Here is a 14,686-nt window from a genome sequence, read left to right as displayed (position 1 = left end):
AACTTTTATGTTTTGCAGTTGGCTTTTGCTTTCATCCTTATGAATTTATTCGTGGAATTGTTGTAGTTGAGGTTGTTTGTAGAAAATGACTCTATAATACATTGTTTGCCATATTTCACTTGGAATTGTGGTACAGAGATTATTCATAATTATTCATTATTCATAGGATTTGTTATTGGCATTTTATAATAAGCGTGTATATAATTTTATTTATTCTTGTATGTATTACTGAAATATACACTTTTAAATATATATATATATATGGTTTTGCAGAAAAAAGATAGGAATGATTAAATGGTGTCTTCAAAAGTTCATAGGAAGTTTATGGAGAAGCCATGCCATGTCTATAAAGATATACTAAAATTCTCTCTGCTGTATCTTATCCTGGTTCCTGCAGTGTTTTCTGAACTAGTTTTGGATCAGGAGCCATAATCTCTGAAGCTTTAAGGACTAAACCCTGAAAAGCTCCAAGTTCATGGTTCAACCATGTGAGGTCTTTGCTATCACATGGATAATAGACATTCCCTGAATGAAAAGTGAATCAACTAGAAGCATGTTTGTACTAAGCCACATCAGAATTTTCCTCTGAATTAAGGCTATATAATAGGTCCTTTAAAGCTAAATTTGTACAAAAAGGTCTGAACTTTTTGTTGTTAGTCCAGATATAATTTGACAGCTCCAGTTTTATCACTATTAAATTTACAGTTTTATTTTATCTGAATGAATTGGAGTGTGGTTAATTTGTATGCAACTTTATATACCACTAAAATCTTCCATATGGAATTTAGATTAGATAAGGTTCCAGGAAACAAGAGTCTTAGATGTGAATGACTGTAAACATACTTTAAAGAGTTATACTGTAAGGATTAAATAACGTTTAGAGTTAATTCTCCTGATTTTTTTTTCTTGTTACAGAACACAGCAAAGAGTCTAATTCAAGTTCTAAATTCGGATGCATATCATTATGATAATTTGCTGACTCGTAGTATTTCATGGGCTGTGCTACTTTACATGGTGGTGCAATGGATGGTGATGTGCAAAAAAAGTCAGCAAATCAAGAATCTGTGACTAATAGAAGCCTGCCTTTTTGATAGCAATTAATTGATCTGCGTTGTCTTCTTAGCACATCATGCTACGTTTTCCTGCCTCGGGGATATCACAACATGGCTGAATATGGATAAACTAGGAAGACTGGCAAGCTGAAGCTATCATCTGATTTTTCTGAAATTTCTGTGGCTAAAATAATCAAATCAAATGAAACTTTCCCAAGTCTTCTAGTTAAAGATCAAGAAAATAGTAAACTGTTTTCGCACTGTTCTTACCCACATTTGATATTTGTATGTGCGGTGTGTGTAGAAACTTCCGCTCTGTGCCTCTCCTACTAGGCACTGACTTCCACAGTAGAGTACTTCTCCAGAGTAGTTAATGAACTTTGGAGTTTTTAGGGTTTTTTTTAAATAACTTAATTATATTAATTATTTTTCCCCTTTCACCGTTGCCAACAAGATTTTAGGATGTTTTCTCTCCGTGGTAGTCTCGTCAGTTTTGAAAGGTTTTGAAAAGACCTTTGAGGACTTGTTCTGAATCTCCTGTCTTTTGTGCCTGTTGGCCATTGATACATCATTCCTTAGGAAAAAAACATCCAGAGGGTTCATTGTACACTTTATCAGACCATTAAAATAACGAATAATGTGTGAATAAACGGTGAAGGGGTTGTGGGAGGGGCTGGGATGTGGGACCAAGTACGAAACAAAGTGAGTTTTACTGCCAGGACTGATACATCTTTTGCAGATACTCTAACTTGCTTTCAGGGGAAGTAGTCCTCCTCTGGGCTTGCATTCTGGCGCAGAGCTCATAAAAATCAATGGAACAGTCTCCTAATGAGTAGTGCCTGCAATCTTCTTGTAGGCACAACTGGGTACATGCTGCTTGTGTTTCTGGTGCTGTTAGGTAGAGGTTAAGGGACAATCAGAGCCGAGATAAAAATTTTCAGCAGCAATAGCAGCATTCCTGTGCCGAATTCCTGGTGCTTCCACCGCACATCAGCCCAGGGACTGGGGGAAGAATGAATGTGAGGGGTGGTTGTGTGAGCCTGCAGGACTTCACCCAGCCCTCAACCCCTTCTCTGGCCGCTCATGCCGTCAGTGACATGGTCAGCCAGGGGCTGGAAGGCACAGGTTCACTGGGGAATGGTGGAGTATAAAGGGAATTTAGGAATCAGATAGGGGTGGGACTTCCTCACAGTCACATTAATTTATGCACTTCTGTGATATGAATACCAAGTGTTTAGAAGGAATTTAATAGTTAAGTTCAAAGTGCCTTTATGTGCCTAGCAGTGTCTAGATGGTTTATAGCTGCAAGTAAGCAAAAGGTTTACTTACAAAATTGATTTATATGTTCATTTATGTTCTTGAATATTGAGAACGGGGAGGGAATTAGCAGTGTTGCATGAGCCACACAAGCACATTTTTCACCTTATATGGAGAATTGCCTGCCACTTATCAAGCGGGGTTAGATGTGCTGTTATTGTCACATTCCTTAAAGTTGGAAGAAATCTTGTTTCTCTGACTAAAGATCCAACTCATAAGCTTATGATTTTGTTGTTTGAATACTGTTTTTTCATCCAGGAATTGTTGGGATGGGCAGTGCTCCTTGAGAAAAATAGCAGCGTGCACATTTTCGCTGCTGTGCTGTGGAGTTCATCCCTCAGCTCGGGTGGAGAAACTTAGATGCTTGCAAGGGAAAATATGTTTCTGTTTGGAGTCATCTGGAGCTCCTCCTGGCTGGCTTCGCTGGTCCTGAAGAACACAACAGGAGGGAAGGTCCCGGGAAATGAAGGGAAAGACCTGCAAATCGTGTACGCGTGGTATTTAAGGGGGTAGACTTCGGTTTTGTCTTTTCTTTATCCCTGTTAAAGAGGCTGGTATTTGAAACATGGACTTGTTGAAAGGATTGTGACTGACGGCTGTTGGCTGTGAAGTCATTGACCTGCTGGTGATTTGACGGTGAGATGGAATTAGTGGAAATATGGAAGTGGAGACAAATTGCTTGTTTAGTCATTGATAATCCTGAACCACAGAAGCCTGACAAAAGACTGAATACTTGAAAGGTTAAGAAGGTGACAATAATCAAATTTCCTTCTGTGATAATGTGCCATTGATGGTTGCATTCACTGAAATATTTGCATTTGAAAAGTGGGAGGTCAGGTCTGGCTTAGTGTAAGTTCTTCAAATTAAAGGACTGCTTTCTCTGTGAAATATTTTTGGGGTTATGGCATTCAGTAGGGCAGTAAGTCTCACCTGCTGCTACTTCTTGGTTTTTTTAGGTACCTAGACTATTATAAGTTTTTTAGTATGTGCTCTGCCACTCTTGTGACTTGAGTTTGTGTTGCGATTGCAGAGATTTTTCTATGGTACAGCTTGGAAAATAAAATACTTCAAAAGGTAGTGATTAGGTGCAGTGGTTAGAAAACCTGGCTTAAAATTGCTGTTGCTGATTTCACTTTCATGCAGATCCAGAAGAGTTAACTGGAAAATGATACTCAGGTTTTTCTTTCTCCATAAAGGCAGTGTTGGCTGTATTTTTTTGAATAATAAGACGTAAGGAAGAATTCATGAGTCTAGTAACATTTGAAGCCAACAGAAACAAAAGGGTAGTTTATATGGCTAAATACTTTGAAAAACCAACATTTGAAGCATTAAGCCAAATGTTTGCATTGAAGTATCCATGCAATTTTGAAAGGGTAGAGCAAAAGACACAGTTTTATTTTCTGTTTTCCTGTTTGTGGTTTTACCATTCTTCCCCTTTTATGGCTCACCAGAATAGTACCATATTTCTTATCATGTATGGATATAAAAGAATTTAAACTACATATATTTATTTTTAGGACTCCACCCTCGGGCTTTGGATTTTGTGAACAGCTATTTCAGTAAATTTACATCTATATGTGGAAACTGGCAAATTGAATACTGTGCAAATCCACATTTTAAAAAAAGCAACTGCTATTATAGAAGCTAAATGATATCATAAGAAAGCCAAGTGAAAAATATTGCATTTTTGTTTGCTGCTAAAGGAATGACCAATGCTTCCTGCTGGCTTTTGCACCCTGCAATTGGAGACTCTGGCGTGCAAATGGTTTAAATAATGCTGGGGTTTGTGTCTGCTTGGCGCTGTATAATGCTGGGGCTGAGGTGACTTAAATATACAGTGTGGGCCAAGCTCAAAGCCCTTTCTGGGGCAGAACACCCATTGAAATCACATTTAAGTGTCGTCAGTGAAAGCCTTGCCAAACAAATCATTATGGATTTGACCCCAAAGTTATTACTACTAAATTTCATATGTAAGCCTTTCATTATAGTGTTTTTTAAGAATGGAGTACTTGAATGAATCCTGGAATTCATTATAACTCTGAGTTTTTAACAGGGTATCAGGCTCTTAAATTACATTTTCATTACTAAAACCAGTTTCTTCCTCTTTGTTTTTTTTCTCCTTTTTTTGTTGCTCAGAAAGAAGTACAAGGGGTTCAGAAATATTTTACCTCAGGCAAGCAGTCTACTGAGGTGCCTAAATTAGGAGCTTAATCTTGCAGCTCTCCATGTGCATGGTGGAGAAGGTTGTATCCAGAGGGGATTTTGCTCAATGCCATCTTTTGGATGTGACTGTTATGCCCAGGGGTGGTGTAGGGTGCACTGATTTAGGAACCCAGAGGGATGTGGTTGGTTGGCAAAGGACGTCTATGATTTATGATGTGAGTTGTATATAATTTTGTTCAAAATTCCTTTTTAGGAGTTAGCAGGTTAATTTTTTTGTCTGCCTTTGCTCCATGGATGATGGGGATTGGCAATAGAGCTGTGTCCTTTAGTACAGAAAATCTCACATTGGGATGGGATCTTTCTGAGGTCTTCAGTCTCACACTCTCGTGTGCTTTGTGTCTCTGGCCTTGGTTCCCTTCTGAAGGCTGCAGGTTTCATCCAGATCTCGTGAAGTGTTTTGTGAGTCATGATGTGGACTGATGGATTATGTGACCAGATGTCTGCAGTGCCTGGCTGCTTGCAGCAGGACTGGCTGAACCAGGTGGTCCCTTCCTGGCCTCAGATCCCAAGAGAGGGATTTTCAGCACAGAATCTGGAGGTTTCATACTTTGTACAGCTAAAACTTAAAACTACAGTAATCCAACCTTCCCCTGTTTAAAATACTGAAGGAACAACAACAGAAAGGGCAGGCCATTGGGGTTTTAAATCTGTTTTAATGTCTTTTCACTTCCAACTGTATTACACAGTATTAGATATAGAAGATGGTAGATAGAGGTAGCAGGAGCACCCTTAAGCACACCTCCCATATTCTAACATCATATTTTCACCTGTGTTTACCTCTGGCCAGCCTTCAGTCATTCAGACAAAAGATTTCCAGAGTGTGTTTTCTGCTTCAGGCAGAAACCTCTTGGAAAGATTTTCACCAGAAGAACTCCAACTGTTTTTAAAAGAATGCATTACAGAAATTTAGAGAGATTTGTCAACTTTATTTAGCCAGTCATTCCTTCAAAGCATTGTTATACTTTCAGGGAGTAGAGGGGGGAGTCAGGGTGCTTTTTGCAGCCTGATGGAAATTAATACAGACCTACCAGCCTGCCAGAGTTGGTGAAAATTGTTATCTGCACGTGCTCACAAGAGCTTAGAGCTTTGCTGATACAATCACTGAACACTCCCACTTTATAAAATGGAAAATGGGCTTCTGCCTTACCAGCCTCTGTCTGTGCCTGGGGTGATGATGATGATGGGTGGTACTGAACACCCAGCTGGGTAGGTCCATGACTCCTGCTGCCTCTGCTTTGTTGGAGGAAGTGGTATCTGGGTGTTTAATAGTCTTCCAAATTGATTAAAGCTTTATGGTAAGGCATACTTGAGGCAATAATTGAAAAAATACTACTGTTTTGCTAGTCATCACTCATGCAGTTAATTCCAGTAAAGCTGAGAGTAGAATTTATACTTTAGTCCTTATGCTACTCTCAGGAGTGTTGGGGTTGAGAGGTGTGATGCCCAAAGTTTGGGAACAAGGTTCAAAAAAGAACTTTTGTCTTCTACATTTTTTTTCTCCCAGATTGCAGGAGACTCTATAGGATTGTATTGATAATTCTTTGTTAGTCTAAAAGAGCAAGTGTTGGAATCATGACTTCCATAGAGGGAATGGATCTCTCTGCTTTGTTTAAAAACATCTAAACATAAAAATACTACTGGGAAATTTTATGAAGGTTGCAATAAACCAACAAAACAAGAATCTAATGCGTGACATCTTCAAGCTGTTTAAGAAATCAGGATAATGCAGGTTGATGACTTGAGGGTGATGGCAAGACCAAGGTCATGTCTTAGTTATTCTGCAGGGTGGGAATGAAGTTGCTGCTGATGTATCAGCATTGGTCCAGCCAAAGTCTAAAGGCTTCATAAGTTTGGGTTACTTCCTCTCATTTTCTCGTTCTTTCACATTTATAAGGACATTGGCAACTCTTCCTTCTCCCTATCTCAAGCCCCTTTAAAATATTCATCTTGCTCAGAAAACACAAAATACTCCTCCTAGTGAGAAGTGCTTTAGATCTTTGCCTTTTCAGTCATGATCCCCGAGAGGCACTAGGAGCTTTTCTGAAAGGGAACATTTATATTTGCTCAAGTAAGGTGGAAAGGAAGAGGGAAGCTCTTGCCAGCCTCTAGTGTTGGCCAAGTTAGCAGGCCAAGAAGATCAGGATTGCAGCAAATAGACAATTGTTTGCAGACTATAAATGACTAGGTTGTTCTTATGATCTTTCTGCTAATTTGTTGTGCTAACCCTGATAAAGAACAATATTTTACCATCCTTCAAACATGCATTCACAGTTCATATCCAAAGGTGCATGTTGCCATGGATGTCCTTGCAGTATTCATGAGATGCTATTCAGCATTTTCTGCCTCTTGAGATTATTGGGATGTTGTGTAAAGATTGTCGCTTAACACAGTGACTGCCCATCTCAAAGCATGCTCCCAACAAAAATGCCACTAATTAAAACTTGTGTGAGTGGAAACATTGTCATCTGTGTCAACTTCAGTCTGTTTTGAAGATAAACGTAAGGATTGTTAGAACCCCTTTGTGAACTAAAACAGTTAAGCAGTTCAAGACCCTGTGTTATAAAATCTTAGATAAGAGTTAATCAATGTGATAAATTATACGTTTGTCTGTCTGTCAGATGGAATTAATGGTGGGTGACCCAGGGAGTTTGGGTACTGAGGTGAGAAGGAAGAGCTCCAGTGTTTTGCTTTATGTTTGTCTTGATGTGCTGAATTTTTTCAAAACATTTAAACAAAAGAGACTGAATTTGGGTCTCTATTTCAGGCTAATACTTTGAAAGCTGTTTCCCCCCACCATTTCTGTTGCTTTTAATCAATTATGAATGTTCTGATGTAAATGCAGAATTAAAATAGTAGGCTATTTTCTTGTGCATGACGTAAGGTCCAAAAATTTATACCAGATGACTGTTCTGGAAGAGGGAAAATAAAATACTAGGGAAAATCTGAGAGTATTTTCTGAAGCATATCTTCCTGCATGTGATCTGTAAAATGTAGGTATTCTAATTTTTAAATATGGTATCTATCACCAAATGTGAGTAATGAGCTGTTGATAATGTTGGTAGCTTTACAGAAAATATGAGACTTGCCTTTCTCTATATGCAACTTTTTGCTGGTTTTTGTTAGCCTCACGGAGAATTGCACAGAAATTCTCAGCTTTTTTCAGTTTTCAGTTCTTTTGAAGGGTTTCTTTTGGGAGGGGGGCAGGCTGGTGGGAGGGATGAGGTTTTGTTTGTTTGTAGGTTTTGTTATTTTTTGCTTTGGGCTAGTAGGGGTTTTTTTGGCTTTTTTTCTTTTTTGGCCCTGAACATTACCACATATTGTGTGTCTTTCCTGGGGTGTTCAGCTTGAGCTCTGACAGAATAATGCCACTGTTGCTTTAAGCCCATAGTGCTGCTTTATATAGATCTGGCCTGATTTATAGTGTTGCTTTAAATAACAATAAGAGAGTTCATCTCCCTTTCAGAAAAGGTTTATGACTGATCTCTGCCTGGCTAGGAATGTTTATTTTTCTTAAGTTGCCTCTCTGCAAAAATGTTTTGAGATTGAGAGTCCCAAGCTGGTGATGGCTTGTGCTCTATACAGCTCTAATCCCTTTTCCACTAGAAAGATGTGGTTTGTGATGGATCTCACATAGATCAGGCTCAATTCTCAATTTCTCTGTCCTTTCCCTATTGGCCATCCTGTTTTCAAAACTGTATCATTGAAGTGATCTATGGGTGTTGGCAAAATCATCAGAAGCCTCAGTAAGATTTAGTTACTGCTCCTAGTCCTTTGCAATAACACAGGCTTATTTTCTTTTCTCCACAGCTGATGATGAAATAACTTTGAAATAAACAATTTGAGAAAAAACTTTTCCACCACCAGGGATAATGGCAGAAGGGGAGGGAATCACAGTGGAAAGCTTCTGGATGCTTTTAAAATGGCGTGCATCAGCTTTCTTAAAAATGTAAACTTTAAATGCAAATCTTAAAATGCAGTATCAGCTTTCTTGCTTGGAGCCATATATTGATTATGTATTAAGTCAACAGAGGTTGATTGAAAAATCCTTTCTAACTCTGTACCAGGAGTCTGTGGGGCTGTGTTGTATCCTGTGTGGTAGCTTGTGCTTTGAAAGTGGATAAATAATGCCAAGTATGAGAAGAAGCATGCATAGACGAAGAGATGATATGAAACATGTAATTTAGGACACGGAAGGGAAAGCTCTGTTCTTCCCTTTCTGCCTAGCCTGGTTTTCTGGTCTGCCCCATGTCTGCCTTTCCAGTGTCACTTTCTGGTGACCAGGAGAAGGATTAGGCTGCTCCTAAAGCCAAATCACCAACTCTGCCTGCCACTTTTCAGGAGACCTTCCTGAACAAAGGGAGAGCAGCAGGAGGATTATTTGCTTGAAATCACCTGGGGCTTTTGTCACTCAACCTGTGGTAAGGAAGTGGTGTCTACCTTGGTCACAGGGCAGTGGGCAAGGAGAAGGTCATGATGTGGGAATGATTTCTGTTCATGTGTAGATACCAGGAAAGGAATTTCACGGAAAGAGAAAAGTTAGCCAGTCCTTGAGGCTGCTCAGAGCACCTGCAGACAGAATTGTGCCTCCAAGGGCAGATGTAGCATGAGCTTTTCCCCAGTCAAGGGCAACATGGGTTATGGTGCAGAGCTACAGTCAAGGAAGTCTTACCTGCTTTTCAGGGCTAAAAGTCTCATAATCAGGCTGTAGACCAGCTTGTGCTGGAGGAATTTTAGTAAGATCTTAAAAAAGAGTGAGGAAACCTTCAAATAAGTTTTTCTCTTTGACTGTCTTCCTAGGTGGGGACACTGAAACCACTGGCTGGCTGGAAGTATACCTGGTTTCAGTTGTGGTATGCACTTAATGCTGTGCACATTCCTGTCTAGTATCAGTGTCATTCCTACTTCCTTGCCTGAGCCAACTAATTCAAGACTGCAGGTCTTGGGCAGAGCTTTGTAAATGCATATTGAACCTCCAGGCTTGTTGTGCTTCTTTTGTAAAATTAAAATAATTTAAAAAAAAAAGAGAAAGTAGATGACTATGAAATTCAAGGCATGAAAATGTGAGACTTCCTAAAGAATAAAGTAAAATAAAAATTATCTCAGAAGTTTAAGACTGAAAGCTTGTTGTGTTGTGGGGTTTTGCTCCTCCTTTTGAAGTTGAATAAAGAGGAAAGCAATTTGATGCAGAACTAATTATTCTACAGTTCTCTCGGGTTGAGTGATCTGTGTTCAGTCACACCTTCTTCAGGTAATTAACTCAAGTGCATTAATCAATGATCATCTTTCTAATTAAACTGCTGAGTAGAGAGAGGATTTAGAGGATGATCATTAGTTTTGTGTAGAATCAGTATATTAAGGGAAAGTAGTGTTAACAAGATGTTCCTTTTTCCCATATGATCAGTCAAAGGTTAGGAAAAAGATCAGAACTTTTGTTTGTATGTTGCCTCTGAATTGCAAATCATCAACAAAAATCAGAAAAAAAATTTGAGTGCTTTCAGGAATACATTTTGAAATTAGCAAGAAAGGTGGGGAAATAAATGCTTTGGATCATCCCAGACATGCATATCCGCTTGGCTCTGCTCTGCATCTGACAAAGCAGTTAGGGTAGATCCTGAAACTTGGCTTGGGAATGGGAGATTTCCTGAAACAGACACCCAGGCACCAGGAAGTGAAGTCCAGCTTTCCTGGTGCAGACAGCTTCTGCCTTCTGGGCAGGGCAGCGTGCTGTGGCACTGCCCTGCCTTTGTGGGCAGGCTGAATGGATGTGCTCAGCCTTGGAATGGTCCCTTCCCAAGGACTGGAGGATTTGCTGTCCCTGAGCAGAGCTGAAGCTCAGTGTGTCACTGGGCAGCCTGGGCTCCCAGGAGCTGATTCTGTGCTGAATGTGTGAATGTCCTCTGTCGTGTCCAGTGTGACACGTGGTGCATTTGGAGTTGTTCAGTGGGGCTGGAAAAGTTGTGGGATTTTTGTTTGTGTTCTGTAAGCAGGAGCAGCTTTCCAGCAGGCTATCCCCAAATTTCTCTAGGGGAAAGGGGAGGGATGGCTACCCAAGAAAACTATGTGAACCAAGCTGATGGACTGCTGCAGGAAGCTGCAACAGGTGCCACAAGCTATTCACCAGTGTTTGGTTGAATATAGATGTTGCAGATGAAGTTAAAATCTCTCTCTCTGGTGGTTGACAGGGCAAAGTCTGGCTGTGTATCTTGTAGAGTTGTTTGCAGTGCATTTTATAGGAGGGTGCTGTGCTGTACTTGGTTTATCTACCGGTGGCTAACCCTGGGGGGAACCACATGAATAATAAGCGTCACTTCTCTGATCCCTTCTTGCCAGGCCTGTTGAGGTTCCGTAGCAGCTCATCCCTCCCTTTTGACACACGTGTACTGCAGCTCAGGGGGATGGAGGTGTCTGTAGAGTTTGTGTTCCTGAATTGCTCAGCACCTCGTCATTGTACACTGGCTTTAACCAGGGGCTATAGTTTTTAATGACTATGCCTGGCAACCCAGCAAAAAAATCCAAAAAACCAATCAGTTGGTGTTTGCTCCCTGCTTGTGCAGACAGCACCTGCCCTGATTTTGTACAGCCCTTCCCAGGTCACAGTTGAGGAACTACATCTGCAACTTTAGGCGTTGCTATTGTGTCTATAAAGTAATTCACTCTTTGTTTACAGTAGAGCGGAAAGGGCCCATGGTAGCTTTGTACTAAGGACTTTGCTTCAGTGCCATGCCTGCTAGCCATGTGCTGGTGTTTATTTTTGTGTGCCCTCCTGTTCAGCAGGAAAATGAAAATGTGAGCAGTAGATGAATGACAAACCAAGGTTGTTACCATAGCACATACTGCCTAATCTATGCTGTTAAGACTTCCACAGCTATGCCTACCTGTCTGTCCTTAACTAAATTACAGAGCCTAGGGTGTTGTATATGCCATGCTTAGTGTATGGGATTTTTGTCCTTGTTTGTTGGCAGGAGGCAAAAATCTCAGTCTAGGACATGTGAGGTTTATGTGACTATTACTTTAGTACAGCAGTTCTTTCTTTTTTGACTACTACTTTATCTTTTTTTTTTTTTGACACATGGAAGCTTTTATTTTGTAGATTGATTCCTTCAGAAGTGCTTTGCCCTTGGTAGACGTTTAATGGGAATATTGGTATTAAAGACATTTTGGGAAAAGGAAAAAGAGAGGAGTGTTGTAAGCTGGTATGAGATGCCCATTTCCTCCTAGCCTGCTAGAAAAAGACACCTGAATGTGTAAAGGACTGTATGTATGGAGCAATATTCTACCCTATAGATTTTTCTTGTGTTAAGCCTTATTACTCATGATTGTGCAGATCCAGAGAGATGGGTATTGCAGATCTGGCAGAGCATTGCTGGGAAGTTTGTATTCACCACAGCAAACTTCCTTCAATATTTGCTGGACTGCTTGCGGGGGAGCACTGTGACCTCCCTGAGAGGTCGCTTACTGGGAGGGCTGGAAGCACTTCAAAAAACTTGGCTCTCTACCCTGGCCAGGAAGTTTTCTTCAAACAGAGCAGGGCATCATCCTCACTAAGTGTTCAAGTAAGACCTGACAGGTAGGGAAGGACTCCTGTGATACTTTGCCATAAATCAGTTCTTTTGTATCAACAGTAGCATACCATCTACCTGCTGTAAATGTTGTGTTCTTGTTCCATTGCAGGTAGAAATGTTTTAGGTGGACATTTACAAATCTGTGATGGTTGAGTACTGTGAGATCACCCTGGCTGTATTAGCTAACAGCTAGCTGCATTCCCCTATAGGTATGGGCCAGAAAAAATCCAGGAGGGTCAGGTTTGCCCATGAGGGCAGAGTATAACACTGCATTGTTGAAATTACACACAACTCCTGACACAGATCTTACATTTAGCTCTGTACTTGGTGTCACTCCATGGCTGTCAAACTATCAGTAAAGAAGCCATGTCTGTGAAGAGCTGGAAATGCGGTTCCATCTGGAAAGGAAAATGCTTGAGCAGCACTCTTCAGTGAGCTGGAACATGGGAAGAAAAAGGGCACTTTTCAGTTCAGGGGTTTTGCAGATGAGAGCAATTGCCCCAGGTTTTGAGTCTTAGCTGCTGGTGCTCAGGAACCGAACCCCATGGTGAAGGAAGCCTTGTGTAGCTTTGAGGAGTGGAGCCATGCTGTGCCATTGTGTAGCAAAAGGAAGTGTGACAAAAAATAAGGGTTGGGCACAGTAGCAGTGCTGTGAACTTTGGGAAGGACAATATCTGTGACACATGGATCGTGGCAGTGTTATCTGAATGCCATAATCACGGCACTTGCCGCCTTGTCCTGCAGCTCTTGGCTCTGTGCCTCTTACAGACGTGGTTAGGAGGGCTTTGGTCTGAGCTCTAAATGTTCTATGTAGATAGATGCGCCTTTCTCCACCAGCAAAGCAGGTCTGTGTATTTGGAGCTTAACAAGCAGGTTTTTTGTGTAACAACTAAGAATTTAGTTGCATTTTATTAGTTACATTTTATATACGTGCATTTCCTCTTGGGTGTAACTTGCAGCCTGATGCTGCTTTTTACCTTGCTGGCCCACTGTTAATTCATCCATTTTGTGTGGTGGTTTTGCAGCTTGTATTATTTGCTATTTTGTTTTCATTTTATTTTAATGGAACAGCCTTTATTTTCAGTGAAGAGAATTAGACTTTGCTCTAATTCCACTGCCTTTGGAAGCATGAGTATGATCAAATTCTTGTGTTAGTTTTAATTATGTTTTATGTCAGCTTAACCATCGTAGATATCAGGATATTTTTATGACAAGGTGCTTTGTGCTGTGAAGAAGCTGTTTAAGATCAGCTGTGCCAATTTGAACATCAGAGAAAACATTATAATACAGTCTGACACTTTGCAGAATGAAAATGACAGGCTTTGTAGAGCATGAAGTTCCCCTTGCCAGCTTTTGGGAGCTCAGTTAGTCACTCTGCTTGTTCAATGCACATATATTGAGGGTGGCTGGTGTCTGTTTTAACATTTTCAGATGACGTGGGCAAAGGAGCAGCTGATTGCTCCACATCTCTCTCCTCAAAAGCAGTGGCTGGCTTTTCAAAGCCTGGCTTGCTTGGTGCAAGAGAGCTTCCATGGGAGATTTTTGTACCTGACATGCAGATATTTTGTAGAGGTCCTGGCTGGGATTTCATAGGAGCTTTAAATATGAACACATGGAAACAGGCAATCCTGTCGTGGTACAGGCGTGTGGAAAAGGGACTGTGATAGTGCTGGCCTGTTTCAAGCCACCTTTCCGGGCTGAGTGTTTCCTAGATGGAAACTTGGACAGCTTAACACTTGCTCTTCTTGAAGCAGGTGGTTGTAATGTGTTGTTTTACTGGTTCCTATTTTCCATTTGTACACAGAAAGAAGTTTTTAGCTGTGAGCAGTAGTGCAGAATGTGTAAGTGAGGTATGAATTGAGTGATGTTTCTAGATTTTTTTTTTTTGCATGAGAGCTGTTGGCTTGTTCATAGTAGAGGTTAATGATGTAGTTGGCAGTGGTTCAGAACAAACCTTATTTCTATTTTCTGTATCTAGGGATACAAGTGTTAACAAAACAATTTTTGTTTTTCAGATTGCCAGTGCTATGAACATAGGGACTTCCAGCAAGAAGTTCTTCAGCTTGTGAAGCCACAAGGACACCTCAGCCCCTCTCTGTGCTTTGACTCATGATGCAGAGGAAACAAGACATTTAAAGAGCAAATAAGTTATGCAAGGTTTGTTTGGTTTTTTTTTGTTGATTTGTGTATTTCTGAGTGGGTAAATCGCATTATGAAACATTATAGGCATGGAGCCAGATAGAACCAGGTTAAAATTTGCTTTAGTCCATGGGTCTTAATGTTTCGTGTTGGTTGAGTATTTTTGAGGCTTTAGAATCAACCAATAGCGAACATCAGCACAGGGAGAAATGTAGGCTATGTGAACCGTTTCTTTCAAGGCATTAATCCAAATATTAATGCTTGTGACTTAAAAATAGATTGTATTTACAAAACTTCAGTCCAGACAAACCTCCAAATCTGTAAACAGCAGAGATACAGTTTTCTATACTTAGCAGGGAAAGGGAGGGGTATAGGCTTTTTTCTGCTTAGCTC

General features: G+C 40.5%; 1 protein-coding gene across 2 annotated transcripts in view; it reads left to right on the top strand.

Annotated features, from left to right (window-relative positions):
* SCAF8 (SR-related CTD associated factor 8) overlaps positions 1 to 14,251 on the top strand; it is a 152,797-nt gene extending 138,546 nt beyond the window's left edge. The window contains exon 21 of one of the 2 annotated variants that reach the window (XM_054280314.1): positions 14,170 to 14,251. The gene's annotated coding sequence lies outside the window, so the exon portion shown is untranslated. The remainder of the gene's footprint in view (positions 1 to 14,169) is intronic. The other variant, XM_054280315.1, reaches the window with a different exon arrangement.
* The last annotated feature ends 435 nt before the right edge of the window (positions 14,252 to 14,686 follow it).

This window comes from Melozone crissalis, unplaced genomic scaffold, assembly GCF_028551555.1.
Source record: "Melozone crissalis strain CALT ecotype California unplaced genomic scaffold, PUWL_Pcris_2 ptg000027l_1, whole genome shotgun sequence".
NCBI classification, from domain to species: domain Eukaryota; kingdom Metazoa; phylum Chordata; class Aves; order Passeriformes; family Passerellidae; genus Melozone; species Melozone crissalis.
Note: the sequence above shows the minus strand (reverse complement) of the source record. Positions and strands in the feature narration are given on the sequence as shown.